General features: G+C 62.3%; 1 non-coding gene across 1 annotated transcript; it reads right to left on the bottom strand.

The window, feature by feature from the left end:
* Positions 1 to 332: 332 nt before the first annotated feature.
* LOC142006633 (5S ribosomal RNA) lies at positions 333 to 451 on the bottom strand. Its single transcript, XR_012643679.1, has one exon. It is a non-coding gene; the product is annotated as a 5S ribosomal RNA (ribosomal RNA).
* Between the last annotated feature and the right edge of the window lie 4,495 nt (positions 452 to 4,946).

Genomic DNA, 4,946 nt, shown 5'->3' with positions numbered 1-4,946 from the left:
CCACACCCACCTGACCCCAACTCACTCCCACCAAAAACACCACCACCGCCACCGCCTCAACGGCCTGCCCCACCCAGCACTCCCACACACACACCTGCCCCACCAACGCTCCACACACGCTTTCTTCCCTCTCCCCGACCCGACCCAAGCCATCGCACCGCACCGGGTGAGGGCCTAAGCTTCCTCGCCCGCCCCCCCGCCCCCGACACGCAGGCAGGCAGAGGGAAAGGCCTCAGCGCCCCCCAGGACCGTCGCGCCGCCTTGGCCTCACGGCTTCCCTGCTCCCGCACGGCAGACACACGCCCCGCTCTACCCCCGCTGGGGCCAAAAGCTGCCTACGGCACCTGGGATTCCCAGGCGGTCACCCATCCAGGTACTAGCCAGGCCCGGGACGGTTTACCTTCCGAGATCGGACGAGATCGGGGGCATTCGGTCCGGTATGGCCGTAGGCCCCCGCCTCCCCGGGCTTTAGCGTCAGCAGCCTGGCCTCAGTCAGCCGGGCCCAAACAATTAACCCGGAGGCCGGGCCGAGGGAAAACTTCCTCCGAGCCGGCCCAAGGGGAAGGGAGGACGAGGACGCCGGGCCCGGGAGGTGACAGGACGTGCACGTCAGACCCGGGAAGCTGTGCGCCCCGAGGTTAACCCCCGGGCCGGGGCGGGGAGAGAAAAATGTTCTAAGTCCGGTAGGGACAGCAGGTCAACCCCGGTCCGAGGCGGGGAGAGAAATTTTCCAAGTCCGGCAGGGACAGCAGGTCAACCCCGGCCGCCGTAGCAGAGGTTGACCTGGTGTCCGATTCGCTCCCCGGGCACCAGGTCAACCTCGGGCGCTTTAGCGGAGGTTGACCTGGTGTCCGATTCGCTCCCCGGGCACCAGGTCAACCTCGGGCGCCTTAGCAGAGGTTGACCTGGTGTCCGATTCGCTCCCCGGGCACCAGGTAAACCGTGGCCGCTTTCAGCGGAGGTTGACCTGGTGGCCGATCCCCTCCTCGGGCTCCAAGTCCGGCAGGGACAGCAGGTGAACCCCGGCCGCTTTAGCAGAGGTTGACCTGGTGTCCGATTCGCTCCCCGGGCACCAGGTAAACCGTGGCCGCTTTCAGCGGAGGTTGACCTGGTGGCCGATCCCCTCCTCGGGCTCCAAGTCCGGCAGGGACAGCAGGTCAACCCCGGCCGCTTTAGCAGAGGTTGACCTGGTGTCCGATTCGCTCCCCGGGCACCAGGTAAACCGTGGCCGCTTTCAGCGGAGGTTGACCTGGTGGCCGATCCCCTCCTCGGGCTCCAAGTCCGGCAGGGACAACAGGTCAACCCCGGTTCCGGGCGGGGAGAGAAAAATTTTCTAAGTCCGGCAGGGACAGCAGGTCAACCCCGGCCGCCGTAGCAGAGGTTGACCTGGTGTCCGATTCGCTCCCCGGGCACCAGGTCAACCTCGGGCGCCTTAGCAGAGGTTGACCTGGTGTCCGATTCGCTCCCCGGGCACCAGGTAAACCGTGGCCGCTTTCAGCGGAGGTTGACCTGGTGGCCGATCCCCTCCTCGGGCTCCAAGTCCGGCAGGGACAGCAGGTGAACCCCGGCCGCTTTAGCAGAGGTTGACCTGGTGTCCGATTCGCTCCCCGGGCACCAGGTAAACCGTGGCCGCTTTCAGCGGAGGTTGACCTGGTGGCCGATCCCCTCCTCGGGCTCCAAGTCCGGCACGGACAGCAGGTCAACCCCGGCCGCTTTAGCAGAGGTTGACCTGGTGTCCGATTCGCTCCCCGGGCACCAGGTAAACCGTGGCCGCTTTCAGCGGAGGTTGACCTGGTGGCCGATCCCCTCCTCGGGCTCCAAGTCCGGCAGGGACAGCAGGTCAACCCCGGCCGCTTTAGCAGAGGTTGACCTGGTGTCCGATTCGCTCCCCGGGCACCAGGTAAACCGTGGCCGCTTTCAGCGGAGGTTGACCTGGTGGCCGATCCCCTCCTCGGGCTCCAAGTCCGGCAGGGACAACAGGTCAACCCCGGTTCCGGGCGGGGAGAGAAAAATTTTCTAAGTCCGGCAGGGACAGCAGGTCAACCCCGGCCGCCGTAGCAGAGGTTGACCTGGTGTCCGATTCGCTCCCCGGGCACCAGGTCAACCTCGGGCGCCTTAGCAGAGGTTGACCTGGTGTCCGATTCGCTCCCCGGGCACCAGGTAAACCGTGGCCGCTTTCAGCGGAGGTTGACCTGGTGGCCGATCCCCTCCTCGGGCTCCAAGTCCGGCAGGGACAGCAGGTGAACCCCGGCCGCTTTAGCAGAGGTTGACCTGGTGTCCGATTCGCTCCCCGGGCACCAGGTAAACCGTGGCCGCTTTCAGCGGAGGTTGACCTGGTGGCCGATCCCCTCCTCGGGCTCCAAGTCCGGCACGGACAGCAGGTCAACCCCGGCCGCTTTAGCAGAGGTTGACCTGGTGTCCGATTCGCTCCCCGGGCACCAGGTAAACCGTGGCCGCTTTCAGCGGAGGTTGACCTGGTGGCCGATCCCCTCCTCGGGCTCCAAGTCCGGCAGGGACAGCAGGTCAACCCCGGCCGCTTCAGCTGAGGTTGACCTGGTGTCCGATTCGCTCCCCGGGCACCAGGTAAACCGTGGCCGCTTTCAGCGGAGGTTGACCTGGTGGCCGATCCCCTCCTGGGGCTCCAAGTCCGGCAGGGACAACAGGTCAACCCCGGTCCCAGGCGGGAGAGAAAAATTTTCTAAGTCCGGCAGGGACAACAGGTCAACCCCGGTTCCGAGCGGGAGAGAAAAATTTTCTAAGTCCGGCAGGGACAACAGGTCAACCCCGGTCCCAGGCGGCAGAGAAAAATTTTCTAAGTCCGGCAGGGACAACAGGTCAACCCCGGTCCCAGGCGGGAGAGAAAAAATTTCTAAGTCCGGCAGGGACAACAGGTCAACCCCGGTCCCAGGCTGGAGAGAAAAATTTTCTAAGTCCGGCAGGGACAGCAGGTCAACCCCGGCCGCTTTAGCAGAGGTTGACCTGGTGTCCGATTCGCTCCCCGGGCACCAGGTCAACCTCTGGCGCTTTAGCAGAGGTTGACCTGGTGTCAGATTCGCTCCCCGGGCACCAGGTCAACCTCGGTCGCTTTAGCAGAGGTTGACCTGGTGTCCGATTCGCTCCCCGGGCACCAGGTAAACCGTGGCCGCTTTCAGCGGAGGTTGACCTGGTGGCCGATCCCCTCCTGGGGCTCCAAGTCCGGCAGGGACAGCAGGTCAACCCCGGTCCCAGGCGGGGAGAGAAAAAATTTCTAAGTCCGGCAGGGACAACAGGTCAACCCCGGTCCCAGGCTGGAGAGAAAAATTTTCCAAGTCCGGCAGGGACAGCAGGTCAACCCCGGCCGCTTCAGCTGAGGTTGACCTGGTGTCCGATTCGCTCCCCGGGCACCAGGTAAACCGTGGCCGCTTTCAGCGGAGGTTTACCTGGTGGCCGATCCCCTCCTCGGGCTCCAAGTCCGGCAGGGACAACAGGTCAACCCCGGTCCCAGGCGGGAGAGAAAAATTTTCTAAGTCCGGCAGGGACAACAGGTCAACCCCGGTTCCGAGCGGGAGAGAAAAATTTTCTAAGTCCGGCAGGGACAACAGGTCAACCCCGGTCCCAGGCGGCAGAGAAAAAATTTCTAAGTCCGGCAGGGACAACAGGTCAACCCCGGTACCGGGCGGGAGAGAAAAAATTTCTAAGTCCGGCAGGGACAACAGGTCAACCCCGGTCCCAGGCGGCAGAGAAAAAATTTCTAAGTCCGGCAGGGACAACAGGTCAACCCCGGTCCCGGGCGGGAGAGAAAAATTTTCTAAGTCCGGCAGGGACAACAGGTCAACCCCGGTCCCAGGCGGCAGAGAAAAAATTTCTAAGTCCGGCAGGGACAACAGGTCAACCCCGGTCCCAGGCGGGAGAGAAAAATTTTCTAAGTCCGGCAGGGACAACAGGTCAACCCCGGTCCCAGGCGGCAGAGAAAAAATTTCTAAGTCCGGCAGGGACAACAGGTCAACCCCGGTACCGGGCGGGAGAGAAAAAATTTCTAAGTCCGGCAGGGACAACAGGTCAACCCCGGTCCCAGGCTGGAGAGAAAAAATTTCTAAGTCCGGCAGGGACAACAGGTCAACCCCGGTCCCAGGCGGCAGAGAAAAAATTTCTAAGTCCGGCAGGGACAACAGGTCAACCCCGGTCCCAGGCGGCAGAGAAAAAATTTCTAAGTCCGGCAGGGACAACAGGTCAACCCCGGTCCCAGGCGGCAGAGAAAAAATTTCTAAGTCCGGCAGGGACAACAGGTCAACCCCGGTCCCAGGCGGGAGAGAAAAATTTTCTAAGTCCGGCAGGGACAACAGGTCAACCCCGGTCCCAGGCGGCAGAGAAAAATTTTCTAAGTCCGGCAGGGACAACAGGTCAACCCCGGTCCCAGGCGGCAGAGAAAAAATTTCTAAGTCCGGCAGGGACAACAGGTCAACCCCGGTCCCAGGCTGGAGAGAAAAAATTTCTAAGTCCGGCAGGGACAACAGGTCAACCCCGGTCCCAGGCGGGAGAGAAAAAATTTCTAAGTCCGGCAGGGACAACAGGTCAACCCCGGTCCCGGGCTGGAGAGAAAAATTTTCTAAGTCCGGCAGGGACAACAGGTCAACCCCGGTCCCGGGCTGGAGAGAAAAAATTTCTAAGTCCGGCAGGGACAACAGGTCAACCCCGGTCCCAGGCGGGAGAGAAAAAATTTCTAAGTCCGGCAGGGACAACAGGTCAACCCCGGTCCCAGGCGGCAGAGAAAAATTTTCTAAGTCCGGCAGGGACAACAGGTCAACCCCGGTCCCAGGCTGGAGAGAAAAAATTTCTAAGTCCGGCAGGGACAACAGGTCAACCCCGGTCCCAGGCGGGAGAGAAAAAATTTCTAAGTCCGGCAGGGACAACAGGTCAACCCCGGTCCCGGGCTGGAGAGAAAAATTTTCTAAGTCCGGCAGGGACAA

The sequence above is a fragment of the Carettochelys insculpta genome, unplaced genomic scaffold, assembly GCF_033958435.1.
Source record: "Carettochelys insculpta isolate YL-2023 unplaced genomic scaffold, ASM3395843v1 scaffold_0096, whole genome shotgun sequence".
In the NCBI taxonomy this organism is placed as follows: domain Eukaryota; kingdom Metazoa; phylum Chordata; order Testudines; family Carettochelyidae; genus Carettochelys; species Carettochelys insculpta.
This window is presented reverse-complemented; position numbering and strand designations above follow the sequence as displayed.